Below are 13,975 nucleotides of genomic sequence, written 5' to 3'. Positions count from 1 at the left end.
AATCAACTTCATACATGTGTGCAGGAGGATCAGTTTGTGTCAAATTTCTTGGAACTTCATCTACATCATCATCATCATCAGAGTTGAATTGCGGTGATTCTGGGTGAATGAACAGTCCAGTCTTAGCACCATCCACACCAGGCTCACGAAGCGGTTCTTCTGGTGGAGATGATGGTTCTTCTAGTGGAGATGATGGTTCCTCCATGTGCTCCACATTTAGGTCGAAGAACCTACTACTTGCATGTCTTCCCCTTGAACTATAAGGCATATCGACATTGAGATCGAAAAAGCTCGCAGTCGAATACCTCCTCCTGGAGCTTGAAGCCATCGTGTCAAATGGAAACTACACAGATTGTTGCGTCGATGGCATCTCCATATTAAGGTCAAAGAAATTTGCAGATGAATGTCTTCCCCTTGAATTGGACGGTGTGTTGCCATACGGATTGTTCGTGGACCCACCTCGGTACATATCGTAAGGAGTTGCGGATGAATGTCTCCCCATCATGGCATTAAAATCATTACACAATATTGTAGTCGGGCTGTCAACTTGTTCAGCTAGCCCATAGTGGGAGCTTAATGATTGACCCCGAACAACACACACTTGAACAAAATATGCATACATCTCAATAGCGGCGTCTGAATAATTACTTTGAGCTTCAACCATCATTTGAACATCATCATTGTTCGAAAGTTCGAACGCTGTATAAGTTAATGACAACAATGATGTTGGAAATCTGTACTGCAACGACGACATTTTTCTACTACTTCCAACATGAATCTTCCTCGAAATCTTCGTTATCAGCTCCTCAAGAGTTATGTTTCTCTTGAATGATATTTTAACACGCTCATTTGATACGAAAACAACGCCGGTTTCATCTTCTCGAATTTCACCATCATAATAAACAATAGCTGAAAGTCGCGCCATTCTTTGAGTTTGAAAGTGCGACAATATTATATCTGCAAAAAAACTGAAACAAACCTGATTAAATAAAAATTATATATGAACGAAAATATAACACAATAAATTTTTTACACATAAACGTAAATAATTTAAATAATACAACGTAAATATTATTATCTGCACTGCAAAACTATTTCGACTTATGCTCCCGCTTTTCAATTTTACAAACATAAAAATTAATTGAAAATAATTAGTATAATATTTTTTCAAATAATGATAATAAACAATAAGTATAATTAAAAAATTATAACAAAATTACCTTATAACGAAAAATCGCACGAACTTCTAAATCAAATATGAGAAGATTGCCAGAATTATTACTCGTTGACGGAATTGTTGTATTAATTTATAAGTTGAGAGGAGAGATGCGAGGAGATGTGAAAAACTTAATCGACGGAGGAGGGTATTTGTAATCATATAAGGCGCGGTACCTGCACCGAGTTATATGTAATTATTCAGATAAAAGATATAGCGCAGACCAGGGACCGCATTAAATATAATTATCCCTACGTGGCGTATAACGTGGCCCATGATTCGCGTTATACCCCTACGTGGCATATAGCGCGGTTTAAGGGCCGCGCTATACACATGTGTTACCTATGTCAGCGTATAACGCGGTACAGGAGGCGCGCTATACCCCACGTGACGCCAGATCAACATATAACGCAATTCAGAAGGCACACTTTACTACTATTAGTGTTAAATTAAAAAATATAATTAAAAAATATAATCTAACCGATATTAGATCGATAAATATACGAATCACCGATGATTTTTCAGAAAAAACACCTTACTTTATCCAGAGAAAAAACGGACAAAGTTAAATCAATTTAATCAATCATGTAATTTAATCTTTTATTCAATATTGGATTCGAATCCAGTTCGATCTAATTGTCACCTCTACCAATCTTGCACGAATCCCACCTAACAAAGCACTCTGAGATGCCTCCACGTGACGTGACACACCATAAACCTTTCTCCTTCTGCAGTAAACTTTATCAAACCCACGCGCTGTTAATGCAACGTCTCACACGCTCACAAATAGTTGAGTTTGTGGTCTCCCTTTCTCCAGCCGTCACCACCACACCATTAACACAAAAACTAGAAAACAAGGGCAAGAGAGGAATGCGAAGCTTCTTTTAACTGTGAATCGCTCCGGAGATCTGATTCTATTGATCACCGGATAATCATCGCCATATTCCGATAAGACTTGGTAGGATTTTGCTGGGAGAAAGGGACTTACCTTTTTATACCCTGTATTTTGACCCTTTTTGGTTTTCGATGGCCTCGGAGGATGTGAAGACTAGCGAATTGGCGGTTTCGACGATCGTGAATCTGGCGGAGGAAGAGAAGCTCGCGAGAGAGGGAGTTAAGGCCCCTAGCTATGCCATTCTTAGCATCTGCAAGTCTCTCGTTGCTGGCGGCGTCGCCGGTGGAGTGTGAGCTCTCTCTATCTCTTTCACTCTATGGAGTGTTTGTTTGCGTCGACTGAAAATGCTTCCGACACCTCTGTTTTTTCAAATTCTGGAAGAAAACGAAAACTGCTCTTTTATTTATTTATTTTTTTACATGCAGGTCACGAACTGCAGTTGCTCCCTTGGAACGTTTAAAAATATGACTACAGGTTCATTTTATATTAGTTTCTTTTCTTTCTATTGAGATCAATGAAATTAAAATTTGAATTTCTTAATTGATTAACCTTTTTTTAAGACAGGTTCAGAACCGACATAGTATAAAATACAATGGAACAATTCAAGGCTTGAAGTACATTTGGAGAACAGAAGGTTTTCGCGGATTATTCAAAGGCAACGGTGCTAATTGTGCACGCATTGTTCCAAACTCAGCGGTCAAGTTTTTCAGCTACGAGCAAGCTTCAAAGTAGGCCTCCTGAACACTGTTCAATTTATCATACTGATATTGGTTATTGTTTTTAAGACTAGACTATACTTGTTCCCCTATTATTGATGATCAGTGAATTTGTGACTTTGGAGTTTGGACAAATAGCATATCTACTACTATGTATAATTGTCTATGGTTATGCAATTGCAATCTATCAGCCTTAGAGATCCTGGAGAGAGCAAAGTTTTCTTTTCTTTGCACTACTCTTAGGGTTGTAGCGCTCATGTTCAAGTTTTGAACTGAAGGAAAAGTGTTTGTTTCCTTCGGCTGATTGTTCCTTGTTATTGTTTGTGACAGGGGAATCCTATACTTGTATCAACAGCAAACTGGCAATGGTATGGTTAATATTGTCATCGTCTTTTTGCTGAGCAATCATCTTGTGTTTGCATTATATGATACACATGCAACACTGAGTTATGTTTTAGTCTCAGTTGGTTGATGTCTGAATTCATGGGAATGCTCGGGCTCTACAGGGATGTTGTAATGCATAACATGAAATTTATATTGTGATGCACTTAAAATCTTGCAAGTTCATATAATGCTTTTCTGTTATTGCTATTAATTTTGCAGAAGATGCTCAACTCACTCATCTTTTACGCATTGGAGCTGGAGCATGTGCTGGAATAATTGCCACGTCTGCAACTTATCCTATGGTCCTATGGACATGGTACGAGGCAGGCTAACTGTACAGGTATTGCCTCTAAGATATCATTTACTCAGCAGATGCATGATGTTTTATACTCTTTACTGAAATGTAAAGTGTCAAACAAATTTGAATTATACTTAACTCTTCACAAAAAAAATTATTGATTTCTTTTTGAACTGCAAAATGTTCTTTCTTTGATGTATCAAATTGCCCATTGTTGGTTGGCTGAGCATCTAATCATTTAGCTGTGTATATTGCAGACAGAGAGCTCTCCTTATCAGTATAGAGGAATGTTCCATGCTTTGTCTACTGTATTGCGGGAAGAAGGCCCACGAGCGTTGTACAAGGGTTGGCTTCCTTCAGTCATTGGAGTTGTGAGTCATTTAATTTCTTCTATTTGGAGTTTCATAGCCAAATGGTTTTGAATGTTGTGGATTTCATGAGTGTATGTCTTCTTGCCCCAAAGATAATGGAGAAGCGAAAGAAATGAGGGGTGGTGATTTCTTTCTAAGGATCATATAATTATGAGATCCACACATTAAAAAAAAAAGCTTCTCCCCCTTTATACTTCCCCCTGACAAAGAAAATGTTTTATGTTTTGTACGTTGATTTGAACTCATTTTATGTTTGCAGATTCCATATGTGGGTCTGAACTTTGCTGTATATGAATCTTTAAAAGACTGGTTAATCAAAAGTAAACCATTTGGGTTGGTTGAAGACTCTGAGTTGAGTGTGACAACCAGGCTTGCTTGTGGGGCTGCTGCTGGAACTGTAGGCCAAACTGTTGCTTACCCTCTTGATGTGATTCGCAGAAGAATGCAAATGGTAGGATGGAAAGATGCGGCCTCAGTTGTCACTGGTGATGGGAGGAACAAGGCTTCTCTTGAATATACTGGCATGATTGACGCTTTCAGGAAAACTGTTAGGCTTGAAGGCTTTGGAGCATTATACAAGGGTCTGGTCCCTAATTCTGTGAAGGTCAGTGTCTTTCCATCCATTTATATTCAAGTGCTGATACACACAAATACCATTTTTCCCATTTGGTTGGTACTCTGATAAGAAATTTTTTGTTAAACTTTGGATGAGGAGATGGTTTTAAAATTCGGTTGCATGTGGGAATATTTTCGTTTTTAGTCTTTTGTTTTCTTAGTCTTTCAGAAAAATAACGACCCTTGCCTATTTTGCATTAGGATAGACCGAACTTTCTAGTTAAAAGTAGAATATTGATCCTGTGTTGGTTGAATGCATGAAATTGTTAAACTTGCATATTCCCTTCAAAATTTGCCCCAACCAACTTTTTACTTAACTGATTCAAACAACTTTTGCCTTCCCCTAAATGGCTTATAAATCTTATTCAAGTTATGTCTCCATCCTTTCTTAGTATACCAACACTACTGTACTGCAAGTATATAATATAAAAACGAACCTATTTAATTACTTTCTATCTTTTTCTTTAATAGAATTGAGTATACAAATATATATACTCTTAAAATGGTAATTTTCTAATATCTTTTCTTCTTCTTTCTCCAGGTTGTACCTTCAATTGCTATTGCATTCGTCACATACGAGGTGGTGAAGGTCATTTTAGGAGTTGAGATTAGAATATCAGACTGAAACAGCGACAATTCAACTTGATGTTTATGAGGGAGGCGTGTGGTGTTTTTGTAGGCAAGGGGATCAGATAAGTAAAGTAGGGATGATCCTTTCTGAAAAATACTTCAGTTTTATTTAACCTTTAATTTACAAAGATTAGTGTTTATACAGTAGTTAGCTAGATTTTAAACTATCTAACTAATCATACGTCTAGCTGCTAACGGTAGTAACTAATTACGTAACTTTCTTCAACAATCTTATCCTTTCTGTCTCGGAAATGAGATTAGAAGCTTGCATGGGCCTGTTCATAATTTATTCCTATGTTTGCCTAGGAAACGCTGTAGCTTTAAACTCCTCTTTCATGTGCTGTGTCAGTAAGGATGAAGGAACAATACTAGAAACACAAGTTTGATTGAGCCTTAGTATGGAATGAAAATCAATTTTAGTGGTTAAATAAGGGGAAAATATTAGTGGATAGGTTTCCTACTTGGTTCATCCGTCGTTCCAATTCAACTTGTTTGCATTCCATTTGTTTATTTTTCTTACAACCGTGGGTTATGGTGCTGTGATAACGAAAGGGATGGTAGGTGTTAAAACTGGGATCTCTCTCCTAATATTCTCTCTTTTCTTTAGTCATCAGTCATAATCCTGTTTTACTTACCTGTTGTGTTCTAATTTAAGACCATTTGTGACTTTGGAAACATCAGTGGTGAAAACAAAAATTTACTCAAACATTAGTGATCATTTGTGTAGTTATCCTTTTTTATTTACCTATCGTGTCCTAATTTAGGTAATTATATTATGTTCTGTTATTGGAAACATGCGACGCCTTCTTAAACAGGTAAGTTTAATTTGGATTAAATATTATGATGTTTTAAATAATGGATTACGGGATGAGGTGTATTCGTGGGGCCACCGTAATAAATTTCAACCCACGTCCAATAAGAGCAACGACGTCCCGTTCTCAAATCTCCCCAACCAAACCGTCAACTTCGCACCCTTTTTTTTATTATTAAAATATAACATACAAAAAAGTATTTCCTGAATTTACATTCATTATAAATTATTCCTCATAATATTAATATAATATAAAGACATACTAATTATCACGGTACGATTTTTTAATAAAGCTTGTATAATTTTATTCATATTGAAATTTATATAACCTTATAAAAATAATTCATTCCATTATTGTTCAAATGTGATATTCTAAATAATCATATAATTGATTAATATTTTGGGTTTAATCACGGTAGATTAGAAAAACCGAGTATTGCATAGTCTTTCTACTGAACGATTCATTCAATTTAACATTTTACTTGCAACATTAGAATTCAAACTTTTAATCTTATTTAAAAAAACTAACCCATCAGTTCACTAAATAAATTAATTGTTTATACTAATTAACATTCTCTTTGAATACATAATACAAGAATAGAAACTACCTTACCTGGGCAGCCTATCAAATTGCTAAAATGCACTGGCTACTACATCCTGCAGCAACTGGCTAAGAGCATTCGGAGGGTGATTAAACAATCAAAAACCAAATGGTAATGATCATGCCATTTTCGCTAAGACATTAACAACCCTATTCCTTTCACGTCGACCTCCGTTCTCGTTGAATCAATCCAACAATGTGGAATCATCAGGGTGATTCTATACATATAGTCACACAGGAGGGACACTTGTCCAAGGCTCCTCCAAAACAAGCTTAAATTTCTTAATATTTTTTTATTTATAAATTGACGTATTTATTATACAATTTATTAATATAATAAAAACCATTTACAAATAAATTTATTTAATTTTATTTGTTCTTATGATCTAATTTTTCAATACTTATTATTAGGGTTTAATTTTTATGTTCACACCAAATCACTAAAATCTCAGAATTTGACCTACACATTGCGTGAGAAGATTCAAAACCTCCTTATCATTAATTTCAATGATAATCGACTTAAAATTAAAATCCCATGCAATAATTAATCTCCTATATACCCCCAGAGTTCTGCACCCAATACGAAACAACACCCAATGACTTCGTGAAACCTGTGACCCACCTACTATTATTATCCCCTATAATCAAGCTAATTGTGGTTTGTGACACATAGAACTCAAAATTTGGGATCCTTGCACTTTTAAAAAATATTTTAATAAAAAAATATTTTTTTATTATACGTACGTGTGAAGAAAATTTAATGAAGAGAAATTAATTTCATATATTTGGATTTTTTATTTTATAAAAACAATTATAATATGATTTTTTTATATTTTACAATTCTATCTCATTATAAAATATTTAGAAAAAAACTTCATTTTAAAAGTATAACATAAAATCTCCACATAATTTAAAACGTACCTGCCTGCCTATTGCTATAACACCAACCCACGCCACTACACCAGATTCAAGGCTCGAAGCTTCCATACCCCATCCGAATGGAGTTTGCACCACCCTTCAATTTCAATTGTTTGGCTATCTTTCTTAAAGTAAAATCTCATCATAATGGCTTTGCTATTGGCCCACATATCCCCAAAATCTTCAGCCCCGACCTATAATCCAATTGTATGAGGGCCCACAAATCTACGTGGTTGAGAACTACTCGTTCCAGTGTTGCCCGACAGTACAATATCGCAACTTGCGAGTGAAACCACGCCATTGGAATCAAAATATCCAAACGCCCCGTGAGGCCGTCCACAGAACTGGCCGGATACGCCCTTGTTCGGACGTTGTTTCAAATTGCCTGCATGTACGCCACGTGTCCCGCAACCCCTCCGTCAACACCCTCTTCCAATTCCAGAATTTTAACAGTGCCGACAATGGAGGGGGAGCTTTTGTGCCTCGGATGGCAGATTCGGTAATAATGAATAAATCAATGGCATTTAAAATTAAAAGAGATTCCCGGCATTCTTTTATTTTTCTTCAACTATATTTTCTTTTTGACTAACAGATTTTTTTGCAGGGGATGATCGTCGTGGCTGCAATCTGCTCCTCACATTTGAGACGGCTCTGAGCTAAGCAAAGTTGTTCAACCAATCCATTTGGCCTTTAATTCACTCATTAATTTTAATTATTATTAATTAATTTGAAAATTCGTGGACCAAACGAAATTGATGTAAATTAATTAACTTAAAAATGGGGGAAAAAAGAATATCTAGGAGACACCGAAAAGACGTTGCTCTATTTGATTTGCCTAATTACTGGGGAAGATATTACTAATTATTTTTTTATAGTATTATCTTTCCATTTCTGGCAAGTTTCGATAGCTGCTTTCTTCCTTTTAATTTCTTTTTTCCTTAGATTTGAGAGTAACTGTTAACTATTCGCTGCTAAAGGTTGCTGTCCTTGCTCCTTGATGTGTAAGTTAATTCTTCATTTTTATCTCTTCTTTTGTCTTTGAACACGATCGTTTTCGGTTTCTTGATGTTCTGTTCGAATTTGATTGCCCGAGAAGAGATTTTCATGTGATAAAGGTGATTAATTTTAATTCTCATGAACACCCAATTTCCGTTTGTTAGTTTGAAAACTAAATATTTATTTGTTTGTTTGGTTAACTTGTTTAATTTGATTTTTTAGTGTAAATAGAATGGATTTCTAGCTTTTGATGATGATGTATTCAGTTCTTCTGATGATGTGCTATAGAGTTTAGAAAAGAATTTGTTTGGATTGGTTTATTTGGAACTGGATAGTATGGAACGAGATGGGCAAGAAATGGAAGCTAATGAATTACCGGAGACTGTTGAATACAAGAGAAAAGATTTCAGTTTCCCCTTGAAATCCGAAGATCGACTTTTGATGGAATCGCCGGTGAATGGTTTGAGTCGCTTCGCACCTCCATGTCCCACCACTTCTTCCATGAACGAGGCCGAGACGGAGACCGGTATGATAGTGGAAGAATTGACTTTGGAATACTATAGAACTCGAGATTAAGTTTAGTCAAGAGCTCGATCAACTTACAGAAGGCTCAGCGGGAACGAATGTATCATATCGAATGTAGGTCGGAGCACAATGTTTTAGATGAGAAAGCAAACCATATGTTGTTGAGAGCGAAAGAACAGCTTGCAAGAATGTCTTACGAGAACCATAAGACCAATGATATTGATCAAACACAAGGGGGAGTTGTTTTGCATTCGAAGGCTACCGGGGACAACTTGGTTATCTCTAACAATACATTGTCAGCCGCGGCTACTAGACTGAAAACATCATCTAGGCCTGGCTTTTCTCAGTTCTTTGTGAAGAAGGGTATAAAAGGGAAGGGTATTAGCAGAAGAGATCATGACCAGCCTTGTGTACTGGGGATCAATAGTTCTGCTACTGAGCCTAGCTCCAATGGGATTAGTTTGAGAGAATGGCTAAAACCAGGGAGTCGAAAAGAAAATAAAGTTGAAAGCCTGGTTATATTCAGGCAGATTGTGAAGTTGGTGGATTCGGCACATTCGCAAGGACAAGTCTTGCAAGATTTACGGCCATCCTGTTTCTCTTTATTGTCATCAAGTAAGGTTATCTACACCGGAGTGTCTGTCGAGAACGAACTAGAGTCTGCAGTACATAATGTTTCGAAGAGGAAAAGGTCCCTGAAACAAGGTATGAATGCTTCCAACTGCAGTCGAGGTGCAAAGCAGCTAAAGCATGATGAGAACATGAAACCTCCCGGACACAAAACGGAATTCACCTCTCCTCATGGATCCAGGACAGAGATGCGGAATGTTGTTGGTTTTCATACAACTATTAAGCAGCATTCTAAGCCTATTGTCAACAAGCATCCATTTTTCAACTACGATACATCTTTTGCACAGTCTCCTTCTGCAGATATAGAAGTGGAAGAGAGGTGGTATGCTTGCCCAGGGAAATCAATGGAAGAAGCCTCACATTTTCATCAATATATATAGTCTTGGGGTTTTTCTTTTTGAGGTGAGGAGTTCTATTATATTTCATATTTTCTTAGTACTTTTGGAATTCCTTTCTTTGATTTTCTCTGCATAGAATATGATGTGTTTTAAACCAGTATTTGCTATTAGGCCAACCAAAATAAGAATTTAAGTTTTTTTTTTGAGTCTTTGGACCATATATTTTACACTGAACTGATCTGAGATTTTAGTCAGAATGAGCATATAAGACCACATTAATGCATGTTAAAAAAGTCCAGTCCTCTTGGTCTAGAAAGATAGAATGTATCTGAAAGTTTGAAAGGGTTTGCCATTAAACATTCTGTTAGAATAAGCTGGTCTGTGATTAAACATCCGGTTTGAATATTTTTCAGTTCCTATAATTTGAATCATAGAGTTGATTGGAAGTCTATTATTTCAACTAACGTGTTCCGTTTCTATCAGCTTCTATGTCGTTTTGAGTCAATGGAGCAGCATTCTGCAATGCTCTCGGACTTGAGTCAGCGGATTCTTCCACCAAATTTCCTTTCAGGAAGTCCGAAGGAAGCTGCCTTTTGTCTTTGGCTACTTCATCCTGAACCCCTGTCTCGTCCAACAACTAGGTATCAATGAATCTATTATTATCAGTCATCATCTACAGTAACTACTAATTTAGCATTTTTGTTTACTCGAAGCTGTCATTTTGTATTTTAAATTATTAAGAATCATATAAATACTCTAATGCAAGAAGAAGAATTCAGTTAGAAGTTATAATGGGTTTTAAAACTCACTAGTTTGGTCTCTTCATTTCTAGAATGCGCATAAAATTAGATTCTGTACAAAACAGGGAAATCTTGGAGTCTGATTTATTTGTGGATCCCAAGAACGGTTTTGTGGGAAGGATTTATCAAAATCTTCTGATATTTCTTTGGCTGAATCTGAGATATTACATCATTTTCTAACTAGACTTGAAGAACAAAAGCGAAGCATGCCTCCAAATTGATTGAAGAGATTAGGTTCTTAGAAGAAGATATCAAGGAGGCTATGAGAAGGCAATCGTTAAGGAAATCCTCATTTTTCCCTCGGATACAAAATGAATTTCCTGATGCAGGAGAAAAGTGGACGCATTTAGAAGATCCTGGGACCTCCATTCCTAATGATATATCAAATTTGAAGTCAGATGCCAATGATCGATGGTTGTCAAAAGATATCCGGCAACTCGAGCATGTCTACTTCTCCATGAGATCCAAAATCCACTCTTCTGAAACTGCTGCTTCAGCAGGCTCTGATAAAGACTTGCTGAAGAATAGAGACAGGTTGTTCAAGTTTCAAGGTGAGAATGGCAAGCAACTAATGAATCAGAAATTGTTGATCCCTTGGGTGTTTTTTTGACGGTTTGTGCAAGTTTGCTTACTATAACAAGTTTGAAGTCTGTGGAACAATAAGAAATAGAGACCTTATAAACTCAGCAAATGTGATATGCACTCTTAGTTTTGACCGTAATGAGGATTATATTGCAACTGCTGGCATATCGAAGAGAATCAAGATTTTCGAGTTTGATGCATTTATGAACGACTCTATTGACATCCACTATCCTGTGGTTGAGATGTCAAACAAATCAAAGATTAGTTGTGTGTGCTGGAACAACTACATAAATAATTATTTGGCTTCAACTGATTATGATGGTGTCGTCCAGGTAAAAATACATGTTCTAATTGAAAGATTCCTTGAAGTGAATGTTGCTCAAATAAGGCACTTAGGTTTTAATATCCTACCAAAATTATATGTAATAATAAATTTGTTAGACATCGATGATCCATCACTGTTTTGGTACTATTCCAGTAGAGTGGTAAATTTTCATGATCAACATCATAATTATCCTTTGTGCATTTTATTGACTTCTGTTCCACTTCAAATTCTGGGAATCATTTGCCTTCTATTTTATGTTGGTGTATGGCATTTTTATTATTGAAGCAAGGCTGTTGCCTTAATTTAATTAATAAAATGGTGCCTTTTGGGTACAGACATGGGATGCGGGAACTGGTCAAGGACTCTGTCAATACAATGAACACCAAAAGAGGGCGTGGTCGGTCGACTTTTCTCATCTGACCGACAAGGTTTGCCAGTGGAAGTGATGACTGCTCTGTAAAGATTTGGAGCATTAATGAGGTATGCTTTCCTGCCTCATAATGTAGCTTGTAAAGGTTTTGGTGTTTTTCGCAAATCAGAAACACCTGTAAATCACCTGCATGCTTGAGCATGCATATTTTGTTTTGGAGCATTAGTCTGTATGTTTCAGCAGAGCTAATGAAGAAAATTGTGAATGAATCATTGCAGAAAAGTTCAGTCGGAACCATATGGAGCCATGCAAATGTTTGCTGTGTTCAGTTCTCTAGTTTCTCTCCTCATCTGTTGGCATTTGGATCTGCTGATTACAAAGTCTATTGCTACGATCTCCGGCATGCTAGAATTCCCTTGTGCACATTGGTTTCCCATGAAAAAGCTGTTAGCTATGTGAAATTCTTGGATTCCAATACCCTTCTCTCTGCATCCACTGACAAACACTGAAGTCATGGAATCTCAACAAAACTTGTTCAGACGGATCGCCCTCCACTACTTGTGACTTAACCTTTACTGGCCATAAAATGAGAAGGTTATACTTTTTCCTATATTTATAAAAATTGAGCATCTGCCATGTTTTTTAAGTGCTAACCCTTTGTTTTCTGCTTGGTCAGAACTTTGTGGGTTTGTCTGTCTTGGATGGATATATAGCATGTGGTTCAGAAACGAATGAGGTAATTACGGTTCAATCACAAATGAAGTGCCGAAATCTGTTGCTCTAGTCTGGATATCTTAATACTTTTTTTTTTATCATGACAATACACATGGCTTACATACTGATCCATATCTTTTTTTCCCCCTTTATTGTACTTTTTGAAGGTTTATTGTTACTATAGATCTCTGCCAATGCCAATCACTTCCTATAAGTTTGGGTCTGTTGATCCTATTTCTGGGCATCAGTACGCCGACGAAAATGGACAGTTTGTTTCAAGTGTCTGTTGGAGACAAAAGTCGAACATGCTTGTTGCTGCCAACTCAACTGGAAGTATAGAATTATGAAACTAGTGTGATGAAAGCCTTCTGGCTTACATGCATACTGATCCATATCTTTTTTCCCCTTTATTGTACTTTTGAAGGTTTATTGTTACTATAGATCTCTGCCAATGCCAATCACTTCCTATAAGTTTGGGTCTGTTGATCCTATTTCTGGGCATCAGTACGACGACGAAAATGGACAGTTTGTTTCAAGTGTCTGTTGGAGACAAAAGTCGAACATGCTTGTTGCTGCCAACTCAACTGGAAGTATAGAATTACTGAAACTAGTGTGATGAAAGCCTCTCCAAATTAGTTATGCTCTAAACTTATCTTCCCCATCCTAAAGACAGATAATATCACTTTGAGAAACCATGATAGCAGATGCAAAGGCTGAAGGGTAAAATGGGAGAAAACTCGTTCAACTTCGTGCCTGCCTTCAATCAAGTGTTGCTGTGCACACAAGGATATTAGTCTCCAGTTTCATACTAAAACTGCTATGGCCATTGTTGTATGGCAGCTTTACGCATGACTGTTGCAAATTCAGATGCTAACCCCTCGAAATGTTTCTATTTGTTGTCTAGTATTGTCATCATGACCTTAGCAAATTATATACAGTTTTTATGCATATAGCACCATTAGAACCTATTGAGTGACTATGGTAAAAGGAATATTATTCTTAGAAGACTTGGATGGAACAGCTGCGTTTGTAGAAATGTGTGCATTGTCAATAAGTTTTTGAACATACTACACTGTAATTACCTCGTACTATTAAAAGAATAGCCGGCCTCCTCTTGCAGGGAAACAAGAATAACCAATATTGATTGATTGGGCACAAGTATTATATAATTAAAGGTACAAAACAAAACCAAACCGAACTGCTTGTTGAACTGGCTCAAATTATTGTATGCTTTTTGTTG

The 13,975-nt window shown here is 36.6% G+C and overlaps 2 pseudogenes; both read left to right on the top strand.

Annotated features, from left to right (window-relative positions):
• The first annotated feature begins 2,011 nt into the window (after nucleotides 1-2,011).
• LOC120208105 lies at nucleotides 2,012-5,509 on the top strand (annotated as a pseudogene).
• A 2,799-nt stretch (nucleotides 5,510-8,308) lies between these two features.
• On the top strand, nucleotides 8,309-13,614 carry LOC120208104 (annotated as a pseudogene).
• The last annotated feature ends 361 nt before the right edge of the window (nucleotides 13,615-13,975 follow it).

This window comes from Hibiscus syriacus, unplaced genomic scaffold (assembly GCF_006381635.1).
Source record: "Hibiscus syriacus cultivar Baekdansim isolate YM2019G1 unplaced genomic scaffold, ASM638163v2 tig00015910_pilon, whole genome shotgun sequence".
Lineage (NCBI taxonomy): Eukaryota > Viridiplantae > Streptophyta > Magnoliopsida > Malvales > Malvaceae > Hibiscus > Hibiscus syriacus.
Note: the sequence above shows the minus strand (reverse complement) of the source record. Positions and strands in the feature narration are given on the sequence as shown.